We start from the raw sequence: 27,299 nt of genomic DNA on the forward strand, positions 1-27,299 counted from the left end.
CTTAGTACTGTACTCTGCCATATACCTTTGTGATCAGTATTATGGTTTTATGTAAACACATCCACCACATTTTTCAAATGATAGAATCAAAGCCTGACTTTAAAAAATAAATAGATCTGTTTTAAAATGAGCTCCTCGCACTAACGATGAGTGAATTGATTTGGATACAATAAGAACCTGACTAAACCTTTGCCTATGTTTAAAACGTAATCTGAACTGAAACATTCTGAATGTTCCACAAAGTCCCTTGACTCCAACCCCCATTGCTTACCTCCAGTAGCAGGCCTTCTGTTCAAGGATTGCAAGTTGGCCCACTTCCCTCTCCCACCAAAGGTCCTCTTCAGTCAGAAGGTGGCCAGATGGCTTGCTCCTTTCTTCATTATAGCAGATAGTTGTCAGCAGGACACATCAGGTCAAAATAAAAGGATGTAATAGTCCAAAATACTGTGGTATCACTTTATGAGCTGTAGTGCCTGGGATATTACAGTAAAATACTGTAGATGTATATGAACAGTGGTCCCTTCACTATATCCTACTAAATTGTCTTTTAAAATTTTTAATTTTATTGTGCTTCCTTGCAATTTTGTGCACTAAGAGTGCACCATGGGGCTAGAAAATCTTGGTACACAGGATCAAAAGTTCTGGAGGTTTTGATCAGACAAGTCCTGGAAAGTGAACATGCTCACCTGAACTTAGCTGTAACTTTCAAATCTGTTGCAGAGGTGAATAGCTCTTCCAGTTTCTGACTATTGCCCTGATTAATGTTGAATTGCGATCAAGTTGCGATGGAATAGTCTATAATACAAGGTATAGATGTGAAGTGAGGAGGAGGGAAGGGAAACTTTCCCAATGGAGCTTTAATCATGCAGCTCCCATGAACACTGCTGAAACATCTGGGCCCAGATATTAAAATATAGCTCCATTGATAATTCAGAGAGTTCTGCACATTTTGGCAAAAGTCATTTCAAATCTGAGGCCAGGAACAGATCAGCACTCTACTGCTAATTCAAGAGTCATTTTGAAATAATACTGAAAACATCTAGGGCTAAAGTCCCCTTGGCAGAAAATCCAGAAAATTAATAGCAAATTATATTCTTCCTAAAGGTTCTTTCAGCCATCCTATAGATTTTTAATGGAGATTTATATCCCTTCTATAGAATTCTACAAGACAATTAAAACAAACAAAAAAAAACATAGAAAGATATAATTTTCTATCAAGTTTTATAAGTCTTTAAAGTAACCATTATGGACCATTATTAATGTCAATAGAGTCCTACAAAAATATTGCTACTACTCCTATAGGATTTTTCCATAAGTGTTGCTCTAAGTCATGCTTCATTAAAATCAGTACAGCCTTACAACTATAACTGGCAGCACATTTTGGCCTCTTTGATCTCAAGACTTCATTGTCTGGGTAGACCGCAAGAAGGACAGGAGGCTTGTTATGGGTTTTAATCAGGCCGCAACTTTATTGGATAGATGTCTGGGACTACCCGACAGACAAAGTGTACCGTGCAGGCAACTCCATGCTTATTCAAATAAATTCTCTGGGCTTTTTACCAGCTCCCCTTTGTTTAATCCATGCTTATTCAAATCAATTCTCCAGGGCTTCCACCCCGCCACCCCTTTGTTTCCATCCAGGTCCCCCAGCCGACCCATGTCTTGGACCTTAACATCCACCAGCCTCGTAAGAGGGTTAAGGAGGGCTATGAGAACAGGGCGGGGGGCAGAGGGGAAGGGTTGGCTCCCTGCCGTACCAATCATGGGAGTCCCCGAACCCTCTCCCCCATTCCGTTTCTTTATGCAGTACCTCCTTTTAAGTTCTTTACCAGGCCATTTATCTGGTCACTGGCTGCCCTCCCTATGGAGTATCTGCACTGAACATCCACCCAATATTACAAAATAAGTTGTGACATATGGCCTACCACCTTTTCTATTCACCAGAAAAGGTCCATCCTCACACCCGCTGTGAGGAAGGCAAAAAAACCACACTCTATAGAAGCCCATTCTGGTTGTGCAGGAAAAATTCCTTCCCAGCCCCCATTTAAAAGGAGCGACTGGCGTAATGCCCATAGCAAGTCCTAACCCAGCCTGCCATTCGCCTCCACTAGGGGAGGGAGGGTGGGTGCTGGCTTCCTCGCTGCTTTCACACAGAGACTTGCCCCACCCAGGTTTTGTACATTTATGCACATTCCTGGGGGGAGGGGAGGGAGTCATTGCTGCAAAGTTGACCACCAAGAACCTTTTGCAGCGGTTTTTGACCTTCTTCCTCTCCCTCCCACCTCCCCAACCACAAAGTAGAGCTGCCCTTCTTTTGGTAAGCCCAGATAAATTCTGCCCCCTATAGTTCTGGTGCAGTCATTTTTAATATCCGCAGTGAAGTTCTCAGAATCTACAGATAATGAGTCTGAGTCTCCTCTCACACCAGTTAATAGCACTGGCCTGATGTCCTTTATGCTCCCTTGAATTTGGGGTCTGCCAGGGGACAGCTTGGCCCTTGGCACTAGTTATAGCAGCATTATGTTTAGGCTATATGTGCCACGCTGGAATGGCCACCTACAGGGGTTGCTCTAGATCATCAGCACAGCAACCTTTCAGGCACATCTTGTCCGCCAGCCAAGTCCTGGGTCACTCCCCACAACCCAGACAGGGGGAGAGAAGTGGCAAAGAGCCCTGTGCCACCCAGAGGTTTTTCTATGCTGGGAAGATACTTGGATAGCCTAAAAAGCTATATGAAAGATGTGGGTTTTGTTTTAAAACCTTCTGGAATGCATATGAGTCCAGTCCTAACATGGTACCAACACATGCAACTGCTGTTGAAAGAGTGGGCCATCTATAATTTTTTTAAATTGGAGAATAAGAATAACTGGCTTTTTTCCCCTTTCTATTTGTTCCCTAGTTATTTAGCTCCATGAGTACTATCCTTTTTTTATTTATGCCTCTGGGACATGCACAGTCCTTTGTGCAGTTAAACCTTCTGAAAATTACAAGTCCTAAATTGCAAAGAAGAGAATATCAACATCACGTGACATCTGTGAAAGAGTTATGTTATATTTTGTTTAAATTATGCTAAATTCTAAGGCATGTACAGTCTGAGTAAGGGCAAAACAGGGCCCTTGGTTTTGTTTGGGCATATTTAGATGAGGTATTAACTATGAATTATACATTTTGTATTGGAGGAGAGGATAAGTTTCTGGAGCCTGAGGCCGCCTGTTGTTGCCTAGTTCTGTTTCTACTTAAACTTGTAATACACAGGAAAGTGGATACTTGCCAAGCACACAGCCAACATGGGATCTCCAGTTTCTCAGCTAACCAGGATTGATTACTGTCCTTAGGAACTGAATTTTTTTTATGTTTTAAAAATATTCTATAGTGGACCAAAAGACAGGCAGCTATGTTGAACGGTCACATATCACTGCTTCTCTCTTTTGGGACTTTGCTTTTGATTTAGCCTTGCAAAATCAAAAGCCAAGAGAAAGAGAGTCATCAATCAGCAAAAGTGGAAGTAACAGGAAGACATAACATAAAAAATATTTTATCCTCTTGTGTGCATCACTGTTATATCCGATAGGGCAGTTTTCCAAAGGAAAAACAAATGAGTAATCTTGTGCTTATTTAAAAGAATAATTTCTGTCTTTGTGAAATCATAATTATTTCTTCCATTTTTCAGAACTTTATTTTATTGTTGCTGCACCAGCACACAATCAACTTTTTATGTAATCTGGGCCAGACTCACATCTGTATTACTCCAGTTTTATATCAAAGCAACTCCCATCATCTCCTGTGTTTCCTTTGGGCTCAACTGCTACCTTTCTTCATCCTGTATATTCCCTGTCTCGTTGAGTATTCCCAGTGCTTTCAACTGAGTATTTGCTGAGTAAGGTACTATTCTGTATTGAGAAGGGTATCGAAATGTGGACCCTAGTATGAACCAACACAATGGAAAGTGATCCTGCAATATGTTAAAGGGCTGACAGATCTGTTCTCTCAGGATCCAAACCTTGCAAACAGTACTCACAAGAGCTGTCCTCACAGGTAGTGTCAATGATGCCAATAGGAATACTTGCATGAATAAAGACTATTAATGTGAGGAAGGGTTTGCATGTTCTAGTCCTCGACTCACAGGTAACTCCCTCTGATATAAATGAGAGTTATGCATCTGCATCAAGGAAAAGATGTATCTCAAAAGATAAGGATCCATCCAGCAGAAGTTTTACTAAGAGAGAAATCACTAGCAAAATAAGCTATTTAAATACACAATTTTAGCTATAATTTTCTGTAACTCATGTGCCCAATTACAGAAGATTTAATTTCACTCCATAAATGGTATGTGTTTTCCTGCAGGAAACCAAAACACAGATTTTTACACAGAAAGACAGTTAGTGGAATGGGTCAGCAGGAATAATCCAGTTTATTCTAAGGACTGGAAATATTGTTTTAAAAAATCTGGAAATGGCAGGTAATTCTATCATAAGTGTTGACTACAACTGATCATTAAAAATGATGGGCTGACTCTCATAAAGAGCCTTTTAAATAGTCATGCCTATAGGCCCAAACACTAAAGTGGGCATCCTGAGTAAATTTTGACAAATTAGTAGTTCCACTGAAGTCACTGGGATTACTCATGGGAATAACATTGTTCACGTGCATGTTTGCAGGATTGGCTGCTACAGTTTAGGGAAGGTACTATAGAAGTTGAGGATGATGAGAAAAATGCTAATGCCCATGTATTATGAAAATATTCAGTTCTTATGTCTGACATCTTTGCAACACAAAAAACAATCAGATAAAACTGTAATACCATAATTAATTCCAAACTATTACATGGATATGTTTTGAGTTTTCCCCATTGTAAACTATACTTTCATAGAAGAACTTTCCAATTTTACATTGGACTCACTGCAGTATGATATGGTGTGAGAGGTTACAGTATACTGAAAATTAGACAAGTGTTCAAAACTGTGTTGTATAGGTTGGTTCATGAGATGATCCTTATTGCCAAAAATGATTTTGGGCTCTTTACCCAAATATGCATTTTCAGATAATTATTAGATAATTGTACAAAGAAAATGCATTGGGCTACATGCTGTTCCTTTGCCATTTTTTTCGTGGAGGGACCAGGAAACTGAATTTCCTCCACACATTGATCTTTTCCCCGCATTCACTTCTGTTGTTGGCTTGGTCCACCAACCACATCAAATCAATAGGGGGTTCAGCCTGCAAAGACGTAAACAACCTAAATTTCCTGTCTTTGCTGCACAAATCACTTTCCATTATGGGGACTGTAGCTGTATTGACCAGCAGTAACTCTAAAATTGGTTTCAGATCTAAAACAATCCTGTGCCCCACACATTTTGGCCCATTGTGCTTAGCAGATAACAAACTGACTGCTGCTATAACAGGAATATGACTTGTATCATTCTGATGGCAAAGAGGACAAGAAGGTGTAGAACATATGCCAAAGTGCAGCTTCTGTATTACAATGTCTCTAAGAATTGTTACTACTTTTAAACTAGCACAGGGCAAACATTGTAGTAACATTTCCAGAAGAATTTTAAAATAAATAAAATAAAAATAAATTCAGTGTACTTACCCCCCTTTTTGTGATTGTACATTCCACATGTAATTCACTCTAGGACTGTGTGGGTCTCTGTCTTCCTCTTGTGGCTGCTGTACATGAGAGATTTATACATTTTATTACTACTTCTAGCTAATGGACTTAGCTCTCACTTCAGCAAAACAAGAGGGAGGATAGTATACTGGATAGGGCTCTGGCTTTAGTTCCTAGTTTAGTGACAGACTTCCTGCGTGACCTGGAAAATCACTTAATTTACTCTGTTTTTTCACTTCTCCATCTGCAAAATAGGGACGATAACTTATAGGAGGTGATGAGGTTTTTTTGAGGGTTTTTTTTTGAGGTCTCAAATAGTAGGGATGATGGGCATATAAAAGTACCAAGATATAGTTTTAATGCTGAAGGTCCCAGATTCAACCACTACTGTCAGTTCCAGGGGGATTAGTTACATTTACATAAATACTTGTGGAAAGGGGCTTTTCAACTCTTACCATTGCATGCTCATAAACAGAGCTGGGTGAGAACCAGATTTTCTGATTCATGTGATTCAAAATGTTGTGATTTTGAATATTTTCCATTCCAAAATGAAATATAATTTAAACATTCCAAAATTTCCTGCAAAATGGAATTCTGAAAAAAAATAATCTCAGGCTGAGTGAAATGTTTTGTTTTGATTTTGAGCCTTTATCACTTTTAAACTATTTTTATATAAAAAATCATTTATTTTCAAAAAGTCATTTTGAAACAAAATTCAACATTTCCATATTGGAAATTTTGAAGTGGGATGTTTCAAGATTATCAAAGTGCTTTACATCTTTTTTTCTAAATTAGCTTTTATCAAAATGAAAACATTTGTCAGTGTGTTCATTTTAACAAAAATATCCTTTGTTGTTGTTCGGGAAAAAAATTGACAATAATTTCTGACCAACTGTATTCATGACTAGCATATTTACATTTGCATTAGAAGTACTCAAGTGGTCTTGACACAGGACAGGGCAGGCTTTTATGAGAAATCCTGGATCTGCTCTGTGTTTGGCTTCCTCCCAGATCAAAGGAATTTGGGGACTTGTAGTTAGCAGGGATCACTGTGACCACAGGTTAAGAGCAAATCCTGCTAAGAAGCCAAGCCACAATCTCAGCGTGAGTAGAGCTAGCTAGAACAGCAGCTTGTTGATAGGGGCCTGGGCAAGACCTGCTCTGGGGTTCCCTGATAAGCAGATGCTGAAAAAGAATCTTGGAGAAAAGGACCATAGAGGGAGAGATGGAAGTCAGTTAGCCTGGATAGGAGGTAATCCTGGGGGAAGGCTAAAGCAAAGTTTGAGGATGAAGCAGATGGCTGCTTTGTTGTTTAGGGCTTTGGGCCTAGAGTCTGTGGTAGATAAGGGAGCTAATGTGCTCTCCACTTTGGCTGTGTCCTTTGGGGGGATGAGTGGACACTCCTTCAACCAATGGGTACAGGGCTGTTGTGACCAACTAAAGATGAGATTACACAGACCCTAGAGAGAGGGCTGTGATCTGGGGAAGGTGTATGACTTTTTGTGGAATCCCTGAACTGAAGAGTAAAAGGAATTAGACTCTTTTTTACCCTTCAGGGGACTGAGGGAGCTTATAGTTTGGCTGAAGGGCTAAACTACTCAAGACACAGGAGAAAACTGAGGCAGATCCTGTCCTGCTAATTGGGAGAAAATGGAGGCCTGGCCACACTTACTGTCAATAAGGTAAGCAATCTTTTCATAACATACTTCAAATAAAAACCCTATGGATGTGCGAGTGTGAGGCAGACACAGAGAGGGGCGGAAAGAGAAATAAACCAACCGTTGGTGCTCCAAGTCTTTTATGTTATCCCCTTGATTATCCCGGTTTGTGTCCTGTGCATCTGCTTCCCTGCTTCTAGCCATATGTTTTGGTAGTCTGTATGCCTGTGGAAGCCGTGGTTTGTTCATTTTTATGATGTCAAAGCCCCTGCATATTTTCTGTGGAGAGGCAAGTTCACCTGTTGGTGACTACAGCATCTGCTGTACTCAGAAGGCACTTAGAGGAAAGGCTCAGCTTACCAGTGGGATTTGTACAGCTGAACGTAAAACAAGGCCAGCTATGGGTCCCTGTACTGCTACCATTACAGCCAAGGTTCTATACTGGCAGATATAACAATAGTATACTGGCCATATGTGCAGCCTTTCCCTGGGATGAAGTCTGCAGCTTGGCAGCAATAAAATCAAAGTCAAAGTATTCCAGGATTTCCCACAGAGCTCTCCCCTCACTCAACTACTACTTTCACATTAGTCCTGCCTGGCATTTCCATTATGGGGATTCCTGTCACACACACAGCCACTTGGTCAGTTGATCTTTTCTTCCTCTCTTTAAAGCAGGAAAGAAGACCTAGTATTTTCAAGCAGGAGTGGGGGAGGCATGGGCCACTTATAGATCTTTCAGAGCCTTCCTGCTTATGTAGCTTTTCTTTGTTTTGTTTTGGTATCCCATCAGGCAGTTGTTTATGGATTTCAGTATGTATCACTGACCATGTCTGTGGACTGGAGGTGTTACAGAGTCATTATTAATGACCACTCTGCTGGTGTTAAGTGCAGACTGCTGAATCTGAGTGGAGCATGGATGGTAGGTAGCTAATTGATACTCCTAGAGCTAATCCAGGATGTGAAATTTCACTATGTTGCTGCCTTCTCCTTCAGCAGGTGGCATGGAATTTGATTCTCCACATGAAGCTCCTGGAGAATGTTGTACGCCATGAGATCAGCTGAAGTGTTCACAAATCTTCCTGGTTGTGATAAGAATCCCACAAAGTTCTCATTGAGTGATGAGGGAGCAATTGAAACAATACACATTGCAGAATGCATATAGAAAACGGCCATCATGCACTGCCTTCCTTGTATTTTGCCACTTGTCAGAGACTACAGACCTGAATGAGAGACTATATCACCATCCACTGTTCTAGCGGAGCCTGGAAATGTGCAGTGTGACATGAGGATTGCTACTGCTGAATTCAGCTCATTGTGGCTTGTCCGTGTGTCTGCAGTTAGGTGGATCCTCTCATGGTGACATGAATATGCCTTGCTCCCTTGCTGATCAGCAGAGCCCTGATAGAGCTTGTTTTGTGGGGAGCAGGAGGGGAAAGGAGGTACATGCTATCATGAAGTGGTAGCAACTATCATTTTCAAAAAAAAAACAAAAAACCCTCCGGCCACATGTAATAAGTACCAGCATCTTTGCATCAGCAGCATTCACTAAAGAGGACTGAGGTTGTTCATGGTGGTACTTTTTGCCCATTTAACCTAAATTCAGCTGGCATAGGAAAACGCTGAGGCTCTTAGGAACAACTGAGTCCATTGCTGGTTCTGCTGCCCTGTCTCCACATCAGAAAAGGCATTTCCCTCAGTCATTGTTTAGTGATGAAAGGGGCACCCCAAGATGCTGCTGACCCTGGCTCTTCTGATGAGTGTGTACATTGCTATGATTATGCTTTATATGGTTACTGAGAAATGAAATACTCAGCTCTTAGGGGTCAGTCTGCATGTAACTGTTCCCTGGCATACTGCACCGATTATATGAGTTGGATCACTGCGAAAAATACTCACAGCTATAATTTGTTTTTGGTGTTTCCAATGAGATTGCCTGTGTGAAGCATTAGAAACATAAATAGGGCTTCAGGGACTTGCATCATCTCTTGTGTTTGGTCTCTTATTCGAGCTCCAATTTCTCCCCTACAACCCATCACAGAAGGTAAAGGTACTTTGTTATGGACACTGTTAAGGAAAAATAAAAGGAGTACTTGTGGCACCTTAGAGACTAACCAATTTATTTGAGCATAAGCTTTCGTGAGCTACAGCTCACTTCATCGGGTATTAGCAATGTTCTGTAAGAGCTCCTCTTCTAGTACCTTCTCTATGACTCCATTTCATCACCTTTCTGCTTCTTCATTCCCAAATCATCATGAGTAATGAGTTCCATAGTAGCATTGTCATTTATCTTGGTATACCCCAGAAATATGTCACTCTCTGCTAAACAGTCTTCTCCAGACACCATAACAATACACTGAACTAGTCAGACTACAACTGAACAATAAGCACCATGTCTCCCTGAAGTCTGAACTCAGAGTTCTTGACTGCTTTCTCTGTCACATTGAACAAACTGGCCTGATATTTCCTTGCAGTAGCCCATTGTCATCTGAAGTTGGCAGAAGTGGTGTGTTATGACAAAACTGTGCTGGTTCCCATGTTAGTGCTGATGCTTGTCTCATGCTAGGAGCTAAATATACGAACCGTGCAGAGCAGTTTCTTCATCCTTTGCAGTTATGACTCCTTACTTCTATCCATTCAATGACTAGGAATGGCAGTTATTATATAGTACAATAAAGATACTAACCCAGGAGGAGGACACTTGTCCTGAGGCACAGAGACAATGAAACATACCATTCAAGCATCTGTCCACACCCTCCACTGCATGTTCAGACATAAATACCTATGATCGTGCTGACAGAAAACTCCAGGCCAGAAAATTCTATAAAGAACCTGGTATATTATGTGTGGGGTGGGAAATTCTTAATACACCAGAGCAGAGTGTTCCCAAATTCCATGTCAGGAACCCTAGCCTAAGGCCAGGACTACAAAGGCTAGAAAGAAAAAGACCGTTGGGGAACAGCTACAGTTCCATTAAACTCTTATGACCAGTCAAAATTAACCAAACATATAGGAACAAGCCATGGAAAAATTAAATTTGTAAAATAATTCAGAGTAAATTCATAGAGTAATTTAAAATGAAGGAAATCTCTCCGCTCACAAATATTCCTGATAAAGAATGTTGAGCAGATAAAAAGGCTGAATCTGCTGTGATTTATACTCTGTTCTTCAAACCTTTAACTTTTATTGTTTCCATATTTGTTTCCAGTACAGCAATGGCTCACCATTTCCTTTGTATCAAATGAGGATCTGGCCCTAAGTCTTTTTGTATTAACTTAGTTTGTAAATTTTCTGGCATATTTAATGCTAAAGGTCACCTGCTTGATTTTGTTCTTTCTCTGGATTGTAGCAACGCTTGGAAGGTTGTTAATTGATTGTAATTATTTTAGTTAATCAATTTCGGGTATGAGGCACCTGTTTTACATGCAAGAGTTGTTCATTCTCAGGCAGTTTCCCACAGAAGTAAACTAGCACAGGTCAGATTTGCTTTGTTGTAGAAGATACTAGAAAGATATTTTGAACCAGCTGAATCACACTTTTTTGGAATATGTGTGACTGCAGCTATGAGAACTGTATTATCTCCTTGCTTATGAATGAAAATGGAATTGTATTTCCTGGGTCAGGATTACAGGTGTGCAGGATACAGTTTTCCCACCCTGTGAAAGTTGTAATGCTTTCAAAGTGTCCTGTTCTGTATTGGGATGAATGTGAGACTTTTTTGAAATTTTGCCCAAAATATGAGAGATCCCTGAATCAATCAGGTCTCTCTCTCTCTCTCTCTCTCACACACACACACACACACACACACACACACTGGTTTTGACCCAAGAAACCTTATCCAAGAAAATTTAATCAAAAATTATATGTTCCTGTGAAAAGTTTTGATTTCGACCAATCAGCATTTTCTGATGAAAGAGCACTTCATCAAAAAATTCCAGAGAAACTGTAGTCAGGATTGTTGAAGCACTTTTATGTTGTTGTTGTTGTTGTTTAAAGGAGGGTAGAGTTTAATTTGAGAAGAAAGATGCTCTGTAGTGATAGGATTACTAGGTTTTTGCACAGATAGGGAAACTCTTTGGGCTCAGGTTTGGTGAACTGAGTTCTGGTTATCCCTTGTTCATTAAAGGTGATGGGAAAAGCAGCTGCAGGATGTTTCAGTTTTAAATCTCATAGCTGCATGCATGAATTTTTTGTTGTCTTTCTTGTCTCATCTTTTTCCTCTCTCATTTTTCTCTCATTCATTATTTTCAATCCTGCCCTTGTCAAATCTTATTCCTTCATCACTTTCTCAACTCATTCTTCTTTGTGTTTTAAATCCTATCCAGGTTGATATTTATAACCCCAATTAAGGCTGCATTATTGATGCAACCACCTTCTCCTTATCAGCTATGAATGATTAAGCCCAGTCATGCCGTTACCTGATGTTTTGATGACATCAGGGACATGAAAGGAAATAGTTACAGCCTGGAGTGCCTCACTTGACTTTCACATTTGAAAGAGGTTAAGGGTGTAGGGTATGTGAAACAGGAAGCGTCTTTATGCAAAAACTCTGATTTTTGCGTTTGCCAAGATTTGCTGATTTCCACAAAGGTAAATTGTCAATGTTTTTTACAGTGAGAAATACTGAAGTACAGCCATATAACAACTGGTAAATTTTCACCCATTTGGCTTTGCAAAAAGTGTCTTTTTACAGAGGTTTTGTGATGAGCTCCCTTCGTCATCTGCACAAAAGTTTTGGGCAGGAAGGAAAGTCTGTTTCCAATCTCACCTCCGCATGGCTTAATGCAGTGTAATTATTTTTTTCCCAGATGAAATGTGGACGTATTGCTTGACCCCAGTGCCTGAGCAAATAAAATTTTAATTTTTAATTTATTAAAAATATATTGGTTTATTTGCTAAGTATTTTTGAACACCCTTTAAACCCTAAAGGATTGATTTTTCTTGTAGAGGTAGTGAAAACTAGAGGTTTTTCCTATCACCTTCATAGTCAATCTGAAACTATTATTTAATGTTTTGCATGCCCTAACAGGAAAGTAGGTCTCTTAGAAGTAGTTTCTAAATCATGAGAGGGTTTTTTAAATTTTTCTTCATAAATGTAGCTGAATATCATGTTCAGAATTTTCAAATAAACTACAACAGCAAATCCTGTCCTCCCAAAACTTGTATGTTTTTGGGTTGCATATTTGTTTTTGCATAATTCTTCTTACATGTACAGTAATTTTGAAAAATTGGCAAAGACCTAGGCTCAGATCAATTACATACCAAAATTCTGAAGGATTGGGAAACAGGAAAACCTTCTGAGAAAGAAGCATGACTTGCTCCATAAGGGTAATTAGCAGAGGACTAGATTGAAGGTAGCTAATGTAATTCTCATATTTAAGGTATCAAAGTCAAAACAAAGGAGCATCCACAACACTACATAGCAATAAAATGATCTTCACTTTTGGGTTAAATAATATAAATTCAGTAAGTGTCAAAATTACAAAGCATTTAGGACTTTGAGCATGGATTCTTTTTTAGACTGTAAGGTCTTTGGGACAAGGACCATGTCTTTTTATATTTCTTGTAAAGTTCCTAGAATAATGGGATCTCAGTCGAAAGAAGTGACAGGCATTCTGGCCTCTTCAAAATCTGAAAACCCAGTGAAAACCCAGTCTCGTAGAAAACCCAGTGAAAGCTCAGAGTATTTTGGGAAGAATCTCCAAGTATGGTGAGCAATTATTATTAATCCCATTTTACAGATGGGGGAACCGAGGCAGCATGGAAATTTTGAAAGGACTTGTACAAAGACACACAACAGAACCAGGATTAGAACTTCTCTGGACTCCCAACCCTGTGCTCATTCCTCCAAATAACCTCCCAAAAGTACACCTCTGACTATAGTGTGTGTTCAATCACATATACTAATTATGGACAAGATGTCCGCAGCCGTATATACAAGGAGTCTCTCACCTTTGCAGCGCTGCTGATGGTAGATTCACCAAAACAGATAGGGAGGGGGTAGTCGCCGCACCTCTTTCAGGGTGACATAGTAATGGGGCTCCATCCAGTTCCGTAAGGCACTGTGCCAGTGGCATGGTGCAGCTCAGCATTGGCTCCAATTCTGACCTGTGCCTTAAGGGCACAGAAAAATATTTTATTATTTGTATTTCAGTAGCATTTAGGGCCCAGATTAGAGACAGAGGTCCCATCATGCTAGGTTGGGTACAAACATAAATAAAACAGTCTCATCTTGAAGAGCTGGCTATCTAAACAGACAAGACAGATGGGTCTGACATTAAAAAAGGATATAACATAGATACAGAGATCAGGATGATGAGTGGAAAATCTCTTGTTAAACCCAATGATTTCTTCTAGTTTGGTTAGAATTTGGGCTAAATCCTACTCTCCTGACTCTTGAAACTAAGCCTTCTGACAATCTGGGACTGTTTGTGTAAGCACAAGGCTCACAGTTTAGTTCTTTATGTTGTGCAGAAAAATCTGTTATATTTCTGTGCATTGACTTCCAGAAACAAACAGGAGTTATGGTAAATTACAGTATATTACTTCAAAACAGTGTGCCTCACAAAATCACAGGTGCCTGATTCATTTTATGTACCTTTCTATTGGGAAGACAGGCAGGAAATTCAAGTACAATATAATTGTCAGTATAATAAATGCCACGGCAAAACACAGTTGAGCAGTAGAGGACACTGAGTGTTATTATGGCCTATTGTTGCTATGAATAGAACCTCCCAGACACCAATTAACATCTCATTGCTATGATTACTTGCTACAGTATCTGTTCCACTAATCAAACTTGCCCCTTTTTAGTCCATATTTTGATTTCAAAAAGTTATACTAAGAACAGATTACATTTATCTCAAATGCAAATAAATGTGACGCTTAAGAAGCTAATTAAGTTTATAACCACTGAGAATAACATTAGACAGAAAATTAAATTTCTTGGTTTGGAGGAAAACCTTTTAGGAAACATTTGTTGAATAAACATAAAAGAAATTCTCCTAATGTACTGTAATGCAAATAGTGTTCTGTTTATATTTTTCCATATGCCAATCATATGTAATTCTTATAATTTATCTTCCATTGAACACCCCTCTTTATAATCTAGCAAAGCTTTGAGAAAAATATTTACTCTCGAGCATATTGTATATATGAAGAAGGAGATCTGACTGGGGAGCAATAAATATATCTAACCAAACTTCGTAAGAACACAGTTTCAGCTGTGTAAAAATGATAACACCATTAAAAACATATCAAATAAATGCTGCAGCCAAAGGAGCTGAAAAATCAAGAAAGGCATCTCAAAGATTCCTTATGCCAAACTTTTAGGGCTCATGAAATGTGCCAGACTGAAAGCCCTGGAGAGTGAAGTTTTCTGTTTTCGCATGATGTAGGCAACAATTATGCAAGATTCCTTAATATGGGCTTGATCCGACAAAGTGCTGGGAGTGCTGCCCCCAGTCCAGCTAAGCACTTAGCCATATGGACCCAGATTTTTGCTGTGCTTAGTGTTGCAACGCCTAACTGATTTAGGAGCCTAAATCTTATTTTTAAAGTGATCTAGGCACCTTAAATGTGATTTAGGCTCCTAAATCAGTTAGGCATTGCAACACTGAGACTGCCAGCAAGGGTGTCTGTTATAGAATCATCGAATCACAGGACTGGAAGGGAGCTTGAGAGATCTTCTAGTCCAATCCACTGCAGTCAAGGTTTGACTATGTGTTATCTAGACCATCCCTGACTGGTGTTTGTCTAAACTGCTCTTAAAAATCTCCAATGATGAAGATTCCACAACCTCCTTAGGTAATTTATTCCAGTGTTTAATTATTCTGAAGTTTTTCCTAATGTTCAACCTAAACCACCATTGCTGCAAGTTAAGCCCATTACTTCTTGTCCTATTCTCAAAAATTAAGGAGAACAATTTTTCTCCCTCCTCCTTGTAACATTTTTATGTACTTGAAAACTGCTATCATGTCCCCCTCTCAATTTTCTCTTTTCCAGACCAAACAAACCCAATTTTTTTCAATCTTCCCTGATAGGTCATGTTTTCTAGACTTTTAATCATTTCTGTTGCTCTCCTCTGGACTTTCTCCAGTTTGTCCACATCTTTCCTGAAATGTGGCACCCAGAACAGGACACAATACTCCAGCTGATGCCTAATCAGCACACAGTAGAGTGGAAGAATTACTTCTTGTGTCTTGCTTACAACATGCCTGCCAATACATTTTAGAATGATGTTTGTTTTTTTTTAAACAGTGCTACATTCGGCAAAGAGTCCTGTGGCACCTTATAGACTAACAGACGTATTGGAGCATAAGATCCAGATCCAGACCAAACTGGCTACCCCTCTGATAAGTGTTACACTCCTGACTCATATATAGCTTGTGATCCACTATGACCCCCAGATCCCTTTCCATAGTACTCCTTCCTAGGCAGTCATTTCCAATTTTGTATGAGTGTAACAAATTGCTCCTTCCAAAGTACAAAGTACTTTGCATTTGTCCATATTGAATTCCATCCTATTTACTTCAGGCCACTTCAGTTTGTCCAGATCATATTGAATTTTAATCCTATCCTCCAAAGTACCTACAAGCCCTCCCGGTGTGGTATCCTCCGCAAAATTTATAAGTGTAGTCTCTATGCCATTATCTAAATCATTGATGAAGATATTGAACTGAACCAGACCCAAAACTGATCTGTGTGGGACCCCACTTAATATGCCTTTCCAGCTTGACTGTGCATCACTGGTAACTACTCTCTGAGAAAGGTTTTCCAACCAGTTATGCACCCCCCTTATAGTAACTCCGTCTGGGTTGTATTTCCCTAGTTTATGAGAAGGTCATGCGACACAGCATCAAATAGGTAACAACATTAAAGCACTGCGGCAGCGCTTTAATGTCATTGTCCCTTTTGCCTCCGCCCCGGGCCACAAACAGGGGGGGTCAAAAGGGGCAGCTGCCCCAGGGCCAGTGATTTAAAAGGGCCCGGGGCTCCCGGCCGCCACTACCGTAGCAGCAGCTGGAGCCCTGGGCCCTTTTAAATCGCCGCTGGAGCCCCGGGCAGCACGGATGGGCTGGCTGGGGGAGGCTGACCCCCCCTATCCCTGCACCTTCTGTCTGAGGCCCCGCCCTTCCAGGGGCCAGAGTTGGCCCCCATACCAGTAAGAAATTAATATTACTTTCACCCCTGTTGGATGGTAATAGTTTTCATTTACTACTGACACTAGGACTGAATTCAAAATGGAGAATGAGATGGGAAAGTCTCTGAAATACCATTACCAATCCCCTGAGCCATCTAGTGCCTCAGCAAACACATTTTGATGGAATTTGTTGTGTTGTGATGGTGTCATCTCTGAGGCCTTGATTTTTTTTTTTCATATTTATCACATGCTTTTGTCTTGCTGATATGCAGAAAGCATCCCTTTAACTGCAACAGTTTCAATTATTATGAGCAGAGTATTTTGAATTTTGAGATGTGTCCCTGATGATGCACCATATTTTTTTTATGCCTTGGATAAGGAAGGGTGGTGTTGGACTGGAAGCTTGGATTTAGAAATAATTTTTTATACAGCAGCTGACAGGTTTGCTGGATTAGTGTTTACAGTACTTATTGACATCCCATGATACCTTTCCATAGCTGAACAGAGTATAGATTGGCTCTGGAGTATTAGCACTTGATGAAGGTAATCTGTTTTCTTGGCTGAAGCTCACAAACAAAGCAGTTAAATCCCCATTACAAATGGCTAAACAGGGACCCATTAAACTTCTTATAGGCCTGTCTCATTTCTATAGCCCCTGAAACATTTATAAAGGGCAATGTTAAAAATTTACAGAACGTTGACATAAATTCCTTAAGCAGAGCATAATGTGTGTGTATATATATATATATATCTACAGTATTAAAAATCTGCACTCTTTCTTTAAAGGGCAAATTAAAAATAGCATCGGAATAAAAATAACTTTTTCAGCAGTTTGACCTACAATAACTGCTTTGGTTTTGCACATTTTATTTTTAAAGTATCCTAGCAAAAGAAATTTGACAGCTGGAAAATAGTAATTTACACTGTAACTATCAAAGGTAATATTGATGGCAGTTATTCATAATAAAGCTGTCTTTGTTAATGTCTGTTTCAATTATTAGTTCTTCAACTACCCTGTCTGTAAAGGAAATCAATTTGTGATTAATATGGTAATAGTGGATATATCATGTTAATGAGCAATCCCGTATTAAGAAATATGATTCTCCTGGCATCAAACCATAGAAGCCACAGTCATATATATGTATATATATATTTTTAAGAATCAATCACCATAGGCCTAAAACAATTTTGCAAAACTGTGGTTTTTCCCTCTGTTATAGTGAAATGTATCCTCTAATAGAAACTACATTTTTCACCATTTTGTTGAAAGTTTTGCTATGATAAATACAGGTATTTTGTAAACTTCAGAGTGAAAATATATAGCACTGTACTAGAGTAGCATAACTTCATGTCTGCCAGGATTTCTTTAAAAATTACCTCTTTTATCAGATGGCTCTATGGGTTGGCTATATACACTGCAAGCAATACCATCTATGATTGCTTGGTTCAGGCCAGTACTTTGGTGATATTTAGCAACACAAGCTGTGCTTAATCTGAGAACTACAGCCTCAGGGAGAATTACAGAAACTATTTGCATTTGGTATCCTCATTATAGAGTCCACTTTATATTCACTACAGCTAAGTCTTGTCTCTCCTCTACCAAGAGTGTTCTCTTCCTGGCTCTCTCACTAACCTGCTGTTGGACCTGCAGCAAATTATTTAATCCTCCGTTGCCTCAGTTACCTCTATTGTAAAGCAATTTTAAATAAATAGATGAGAAGGGCTATATACCTGATAAAGCACAGCCAAGAAGAAGACCTAAATTTGAATCCTAGATTGTGGTCCATGGAGTTGTACCAGTGCAATCGAAAGTCTTCTCTTGCCAGTCAGTGAGAGCTCAGCTCAACTCTTGCACTGACAAATAGAAAAGTGTTGGAGCTTTCTTATTTTCTACTTTGCCTCAGTAAGGCCCTGAACCAACTTCCCTGAAATCAATGGGAGCCTTTCCATTGGCTTCAATTGAATTTAATCTGGCCTCCCAAAGAATGTCAACAAGGAGACGATAATTAGAGCGAGAGAAACAGCAATACCTTTATTACGCCACAGATGGTTTGATGGCTCGTGGACACTCATAATTTTCCCCTTCCTAAGAGGGCCCTAAATACAATGCCTAACTCAAGTTGCCCTTGCCAGCAATGGCTGTATCCCAGGAGAGTTGCTTCAGTGACTGGGGACAGTGGTATTTGTGTATAGTAGGGAGACCTAGCATTGTAGGAGTTGACCAAGAATAGGAAAGCTATATTGTCTGGTTGGTTCAGTTTTATGCAAGTCTTCCTTCCAAGAACTTACTCTCCTGCTCAGGAATTTTTAAAATAAATAAGAGAGACGAGTAATCTCTTTTATTGAACCAACTTCTGTAGGTGAAAGAGACAATACAAGATATTACCTCACCCACCTTGTCTAGCACTCTGAGACCAACATGGCTCCAACACTCTGGAAACGTTAAATAAATAAAACAAATGAGTTATTCTGTCTTTATGAACGTGGGAGTGTAGCGATTAATCAGACCATACTGTTTATACATTTTCTAGTTCCTGGGCATCTTGATAATTTCCAGATGCTGACGTGTAAGAAAAGGCCTCAGATGTGAAGAATGGTTTGATAGAGTGTAATTCGTATTCTACAATTGCCTCAAAATATCCAGGGAATTTGAATCACAATTATTTTTAGGTATTGCTTTTCTTCCGAACCAGTCATTGATGCCACAAAGAGTAATAATAAAGATAACATTTTTTTATCTTATATGGATCCTGAAAATATATGCTAAGCCATCTACCTACACCATCTGCTAAGGAAGGGTCAAAGCCGCCAGCTGTACAAACTAGGAATAAGCATTGTAAAGCTGATATTTTATATGGACTGAAGCTGGTGTTTAAAGTGGTTTTAAGCAGATCTTTCATATAGATCATTGATGCAGCTGACACTTGTTAGCATATTCCTTCCTGTGCATTCTTTGTAGAAAAATAAACCTATTTCCCAGCTACATCAAGCTCGGGCAAAAAAGTAATCTCTTGCTTGATCTCTAACAAGTAGAGGGTTGTCTTATTTACTTCACAATAGATATAGGACCCACTGGTCAAACAGTCAATTAAATGTCATCATAGGAGGGTAGGCAATCTTCTAGTCTGACAATTTCTGCCCTGCCCAGCTCCAAAATGTGTATCAGACATAAATATTCAATCCTGTGTATTTTCAAAGGGACATCACTGTGATCATTGTACTGTCAAGAATTACAGCACCAATTTGAAGCATGACTGACACCAGCTTCATAACTTGGCAAACAAAAGTAGGTAAACTGAAGAGGTGCTGTGAAAAGAAACAAATTCAATGGGGCAAATTTAATGGGGCAAATTTTGAAATAAAAGTGCGATCTCTGGGTTTTTAGAAATTTTCAGACCAATATCCTTAAGAGAAAGAGGTGAGTGGACCCTAAGAAGCCTACTGGATATTTATTTGGGATTCTAAAATAGGTTGTCAGTGGCAAATTATGTTCTATTAAAAGACCCAACACATATGAACCAGAAGCTCTGAGCTCCAGCACACTCATAAGTATTATGGGAAATACAAGACATTCTAAAGAAATCAGTGTCAGCATTAGTTTCAACAATTTTTGTTGCTTTTATTTATTTTATTTATTGATTTAATAAATTGGACTGTCCCAGATTGTAATAATGTTAAATTCCAATGCCTGGTTCGCAAAGCAGATCTCACAAGAACCATTTATTTTGCACACCAAGGTACTGTGCACACAAATATTTTGATATTTTGCAAACAAATAATATAAATTTCAAACTAACTGTGAACTTTATTTTTGTTCTCTTAAAAAAAAAACAACCCGAAAGCAAAAAATTAATTTCAACTTTATTTCCATCCCAGACTGCCTGTTATTTCTTCCTCTATTCATCCTTCTCAGTCTTTGAACCCCTGACAGGAACCTTCCTGTCCCCATCTACCAGCAGCTCTCACTCCTAACTCATATTTTCTTCCTTCCATGTTACTTTATTTAGCTAAAGACAAGAGACCTTTATGTCAAGGTCTAGACATGGCTTATTGGAACTATAACAGGGTTCTGGGGCTTGGGTGCATGTGCATGTTCCAGCATGCTTGCTATAGGCCTTAGGCCACTTAAAACTGGGAGGAGTTAGCTGGGGGGGGAGAATATTTCCTTCCACTCCCAGCTTGTAGAAAGCGGTAGAGTCTTTGTTGCTAAGCAATTTGTATTACTTTGAACCTATTGTAGCTTCTATTGTTAAATAAAATCTGCCCTAAGGAAAGGGACTAGACTCAAGCATTTGGGCTTGCTTTGGACTGCTCTGGCCGGTGAGTCTGGTGAATCTATTACTAGGAACCCAAGTTCAAGTTCCATTAATCTTCAAGGGCATGCAGTCAAAACAAGCCATTCACCCCAATGGGAAAATGAATCCCTACCTCTGACGACAGGGGCCATTGATAGGTAGGTGAAAGTGTAAAATATCCAACTTTCTAGCCTATAATCTACACTAAATGGAAGGTTGGGAGTTTGACTAGCAACATGCGTTGAACTTGTAACGACCTGAGCTAATACTATGGTTGTCAGGTGGCTACAGAATCCTGAAGCAATTCAAAAGAATAGTCTGTGACCCTTCCCCCCGTTAACTCCCCTCTTCCTCCAATTTATTTTATCCTTCAAAATCTCAAGGGCTAGATTCACAAGGGAATTTGTGTGTGGTGATTGCGAGCAGCAGCATACCTAACTTTTTGGTGCCTAGAAAATCACTGGGATTCAGAAAATTAGGCACTCAGGCTTCCCATACAATAAATGGAGGGAGACTCTTTCCATTGATATGGAATGAGTTTTAGATTAAGGCCTTACTTAGCATATTCCTTGGCTCCAAAACCATACCATCTCTCCAGTCAGATGCCAACTTTTGGCCTGGCTGGTGGAGGATAGTCTGTGGTGCCTTGCACTGTGGCATCCCCTTCTGCATAGACATTCTCCAGCTGGAGTCCTGTTTATCCAAAAACCAGCATAATCTAGGGCTGAATCAAGTCCACTATGGTATCTCATAATTGCCAATATTACTGTGCCCACAGCAGTTCTCACATTACAAGAGACTTGGCCAATCCTGAGCACAGATACAAACATGGATCCTACTGAACTTAGTGCAAGCTGCAAGTATGCACCTGAGGTCTGCCTTTGGTCCATTTATATTAGTCACTGTGTTTTGTTGATAAAATATGTACCTAGAGCAGGGTTCGAGTCATTCCGGCATTATTCTGAGGAGCTGGAACAGTGTTCCAGTACTTCTGGTACTATCATTTATGAGTGATAGTATAGTACCAGAAGTGCATTCTGGCACTTCTTCTTTTAGGATGTGAGCTCCAACCTGGAGTACAAAAAAACTGAAACAAATCATACAGCAAAATCTTTTTACATGGTCACAGCCTATAGGTCCAGGCTCACATGATACATCCGTAACCTCCCAACCTGTGCATTTTGGTTCTACACACATGGTTCCCTTTGGATAGATAGCAAGGTTCAAACCCTTTCAGGAGCTTGGTTCAGCTTGTTTTGACTGGACAGGGTCAATAAATACTCCTCACCTGAGTACAGTCCTGATATTTCTGAACTCTTCAAAATGGGAATAGTTTTTTCTTTGTTGCAAAAAGGTGATACAAAGTACTGCTGAGATATACTTAGTGGCTGTTGCTGGTCCCTAACAGCTATTTGTATGAGAAATCTGTGTATCTTTGGCAGACTGCTAAATATTACTGCTTAAATCTATTGCTAGGAAGCACAATTTTCTGTAACTTAATTTCCTAAGCCTAATGAGCCTAGCAAATTTGCTCTGATGTCTTCCCAAGTTAATATGTTAAATCTAATTTATTTGGCAAAAAATCGGACAAATTTCCTCTTAATTGAATTAATCTAGAAGGGAAAAATATGTATTATTGTGGAAATCTGTGATTTATAATCCACAGATGTGAAAGTCCTATTTTGGTTCCATTCATTTACTAGGTTAAATTGCTGCTTTTTGTTTGTTTAGTTTACCTGGAAAAATAGAAAACTGACTGATCTAATTTCTCCTTAGTCTTATATGACAAGTTTGTTAAACTGTACATTATTTTTTTAGCACTTTAAAGTGTATGGAACCTCTTGTTCTATATGATTATTTGAATATTTGCTTGGCTGTGCCATATCACATTTCAATCACCTGTTACAAATTCATTGTAATGCTGTAATACTGATATTTTGGATTTGCCCATAGTCTTTCATGGGTTTTGGATCAGGCTGTTGAAGCAGTTGTTTTGAGGTTCTATGGATAATAATAATGATTAGAACTTTTCAGCCATAGATCTCAAAATGATTTACAAAGAAGGTCAGATTCTTCCCCAGTATTCAGATAGGGAAACGGAAGCCTTTTGAGTCTTGCCCTAAAACATACATCTAGTCACTCTCTAGAATAGAAACTACTTCTCTTGATTCCCAGTTGTGAGTTTAACCCACCAAACCTCTTTAACAGTGATACAAAAGGCAGGAATTGGGCCCAGCGTACTTTCTAAATTATTCTCTGCTTGTAAGTGAACGATTTAATAATTAGCAATAGCAGGCCAGCCCTTAGAGAGCAACATCACACCACGTTACATACTTCTTCCGGTAAGACAGTGCTATGCAGTACATTGCATCTGGCTTATGGCTGGAAAGCTATGAGATAAGAAGTATTACTGCCATTGTACAAAGTATTGGTAAGACCTCATCTGGAATACTGAGTACAGTTCTGGTCACTCATGTTCAAAGAAGGTGAATCCAAACTGAGACAGTTGCAGAGAAGAGTTACTAGGATGATCAGGGGAATGGAGGGCCTGTCTTACCAGAGGAGACTACACGACCTTGGGTTGTTTAGCCTAGCAAAGCAAAATCAGGCAGGAGACATGTTTGCTCTTTATAAACACATCATGATGGTGAACACTGGGGAGGGTGAAGAGTAGGGTGACCAGATGTCCTGATTTTACAGGGACAATCCTGATATTTGGGTCTTTGTCTTATATCGGCCCTTATTACCCTCCATCCCCCGTCCTGATTTTTCACACTTGTTGTCTGGTCACCCTAGTGAAGAGCTATTTACGCTGAAGGATAATGTTGGCACAAGAACAAATGAGTATAAGCTAGCCAGGAACAAATTCAGGCTGGAAATCAGAAGACGGTTTCTAACCATCAGAGGAGTGAGGTTCAGGACTAGCCTTCTAACAGGAATTGTGGGGGTAAACAACTTAATTAGTTTTAAGAGGAAGCTGAACAAATTTATGAGTGGAACTGTATTGCACGTGATAGTGGAGGACCAGGCTAGGAAGCCCTGGGGTTCCTCTCCTGTTTTCCTTATGTTCCTATTGCTCATGCATCGGACTTCAGCTGGTCACTTGCAGGGGTCAGGAAGGGATTTCCCTCCTTCTCCCCCCCCCACCCCTAGCCAATGTATTCTGCGTTTTGGTCTCCTTCCTCTGAAGCCTCAGAGATGGTCGCAGCTGGAGATGGGACACTGGATGGGGTAGGCCAGTGCTCTGAGGTGGCACCAGACATTCTCACTCTCACATGCTTAGCTGGCTGTTCCTGCTCACATGCTCAGCATCCAGCTGATGGCCATATGTGAGGTTGGGAAGGAATTTTCTCCCAAATCAGACTGGCAGTGACCTTGGTGGTTTTCACCTTCTTCTGCAGCATAGGGTGCAGGTCGCTTGCTGGGATTATCTGGGTATATCTTATGTAATCAATTCCCTGCCATTGCAGGGGCCTCAGGCATAGGTGCACCATGGCCCCTCCTGTTCCCTTCCTGTGGCACATAATAATCTAATCTCTTGAGGGCACTAATGTTTTGATCTAATTTAGATTGCTGGGTTTAGTGTGTGCGTGGTGAGTGGTGCTGGTGGCCTGTGATGTACAGGAGGTCAGACTAGATGATCTGATGGTCCCTTCTGGACTTAAACTCTGATTCTGTGATCTTTGACAAAAATATATCAAGGGTCACTAGTGAGCATGATCCTTCATAGTGCAGCTGGAGTCCATTATGCCCATTTCTGATCTCTGCAATGATAATGGAGGCATACCCACATCCCAACAAGCCTATTACTCAAAGAGCAATAATTGAGTGACCTACCATTTTAAAAAAACCTTGCAAATTGTAATGATAGGGCTGGATTCTGTGCTGATCTACACCTCATGCATTCCCTATTGATTTCAATGGAACTGCAGAGGGAGTAAATCAGTCAAGATTTTGGCTCTTGATGTTTAGACCAAAAATAATTGTAAAAGTCTTGCTTTTTAAAAATATTATCAGCAATACCTAAGGTCACTTATCAATGTACCTGGCGTTTCCTACTATAAATATTTCCCTTGATTGTGTATCTTTCCAGTACAACAGCAGTAATGTGAAAAAAATAGTCAATAAATTGCAATTGTAAGGTCAACAGTTTTAGTATTAAAATCAATTTACAGTATGTTTGCTTGAAGTGCACATAAATTCAGAGAGGCAATAAGTATAAACAGAATAGCTGATTTCTTGGATGCACTCCAATATAATTATAGCTATTCACCCTTGTGACTATTTGTGAGTGTACCTTAAAGCTATTTGCCTGCCCTGAGGTACAGTAGCAGTATTTTATACAAGTCTGCATCTGACTGAAATGCAAAACTCAGTAAACGTGGAAAAGATGCTAACAATTTTAAAGAATTGTCTGAGTAAAATCAAACAGCAGACTAAACATACATTTTGATCTTTGTTAGCAGAACCACCCACCTCTTAGTACAGATATCTTCTCTTATTCTGTTTGGATTTGAAACGGAGTTATTCCTAAAGGATTTGTCACAAAATAGTGTATTTCTAATAGGCAATTATAAAAAAAAATTATCATCAATCACATTTATTGCAAACATCTCATAAAACAGTAAAACATTTATGTGGCTTTGGAAAGCAAGTATGTTGCCATGTAATATACCAAGATTTGCATATAAAGAACAGCAGGCAGCAAGCAAGTATATTTTCTTTCTTTTCTTCGCCCACCCCCATTTATAGAAATGTAACTGATATAATGTATCTATTTAATTTACATCAAATACAGCTGTAACACATGAGTGATATTAATTGGCATTAGGTCCCAAAAGCAACCCATCCTTAGGTAACCAACAACAATTCCTTCTTCAGGTAAGGCACATTAGACAGGTCATACCTTGTCCAAACCCATTTGTCAACAAGGAGGCAGATTTTAGTTTCAAGCTGATGTACACCTGTCAAGGATTTTCACTCTCTCTCTTCTCATATTTGTTTTCCCTGATTACCAAATTCACCTAAGCATTTTGTTTTCAAACTAACCAGAAAGGCTGGCTCTCTCTATTGTTTTCATTGTTTCACTTATGAATGAGAATAAAATGTAATTTTATGGATAGAAATACAGCTCTTTTTGGGTGCTGCCTTATGGCAGCTGACCATCAATACCTAAATCCACTAATCCTCTCTGTAATCATATGTTCACGTGCTGTGCAAACACTCAGAAATCATTTTCCAGAAACATTATTTTTATGGCACAGAGTGCGTATAGCATGGGCTGTATGATACAAAATGACTAACAAAATGTTGGGTTATTTGTATGTCAGAGCTGGTAACAACTGTCTTTAGCTAGGCACAAGCTTCATGGCAGTGAAGAGAAAAAAATGAATGACATCATATAGAACAAATCTGGGTGGTTTTTTGACATTTGACTTCCAGCTATCATTTTAAAAAGATTCTGCTATCTATTTACTTGTCAGGGATGGACTTAATTCTGATATGCTGCAAAGAGTTCTTAAGATATTGATATAACAAATTGCTCTATGTTTTAGAGATTGATTCTTGCTGACCAAAATGGGCTTTCAGATTGGAAGTCTTTTCCCCCTCCCCTAGAAAACACCTGCTGAGATAGAAGTCTGACTGCTACACAAAAGAAATATATGGTTTCTTAGTCTGCTTCTATCTAGCAATTTACAGATGCTATCAAAAATTGCATTTTTTATGAAAATTACCTAAGGATTTGGCAGAAGAACCTTGGCTAAAATGGACTAACTATCCACTGTCAGGCAGAGTATTAGCATACTGATTGGTTGTTACTTCTGTCAGTCTTCTTTCTGCAAAACTATGACAGGCCACACAGCAGGGAGCAAATGATCATTAATACCCTATCCTCTGGGACACAATAAACTGCCATTCACTTGCATACAAATAAACTGCATAAAGCTTGTCAGACAAGGTGACAGAAAGAGAGATGCTTTTTCAAAATGGTTTTATACTGCATTGCGATGTGATCATTTAAGAGATGTTTTTGTTTCCTGGAGTATATCATCTTGACAGTAGTCTTTAGAAATAGAGCTAGAAGCTTTAAAAAGAAAGTCTCTCTTCATATATAATTTTTAAACAGCAGTAGGTACTGACAAGTGTTCTCTGATTTTAAGCTGAATTTTTAGTCTATTTATTAAGTTCAGGAAAAAACCAACCACATTTGTCCATTAATGTAACGCACAAAGGTTCAGGTTCTATGTGCACACACACAAACTCACACCTACACACACTGGTTCTTTAGGTACAAACAATGCAAAACTCAGATTCTAAAAATTCTTTTGGAAGTTAAACAAACATACCCAAACCAGAAAACAGCCACCCTGAACGTTAACAGGATACTCCTTGTAAGATCCATTTACAAAGCTAAAAGTTGACAATCTGCCAAAAATAAATCTTGCATTCTACCTTAGTTTTGGTAAGGTCAGGTACAGGTTAGGATCTGAAGTATTTGCTTCACATAATGCTATTCTGTTCTGGGAAGTACATGATGAGGATAATTACTGATTTATGAGGGGGTTTTGCATATTCTGGTTGCAGTGTATTTAACA

The 27,299-nt window shown here is 39.4% G+C and overlaps 1 long non-coding RNA gene across 1 annotated transcript; it reads right to left on the minus strand.

Moving 5' to 3' along the window:
- Nucleotides 1-326: 326 nt before the first annotated feature.
- Nucleotides 327-27,268, minus strand: LOC122461578. Its single transcript, XR_006283544.1, has 4 exons — nucleotides 27,157-27,268; nucleotides 13,219-13,380; nucleotides 5,594-5,670; nucleotides 327-795 (listed from the first exon to the last, which is right to left on the minus strand). It is a non-coding gene; the product is annotated as an uncharacterized LOC122461578 (long non-coding RNA).
- Nucleotides 27,269-27,299: the final 31 nt, after the last annotated feature.

This window comes from Chelonia mydas, chromosome 9 (assembly GCF_015237465.2).
Source record: "Chelonia mydas isolate rCheMyd1 chromosome 9, rCheMyd1.pri.v2, whole genome shotgun sequence".
NCBI lineage: Eukaryota > Metazoa > Chordata > Testudines > Cheloniidae > Chelonia > Chelonia mydas.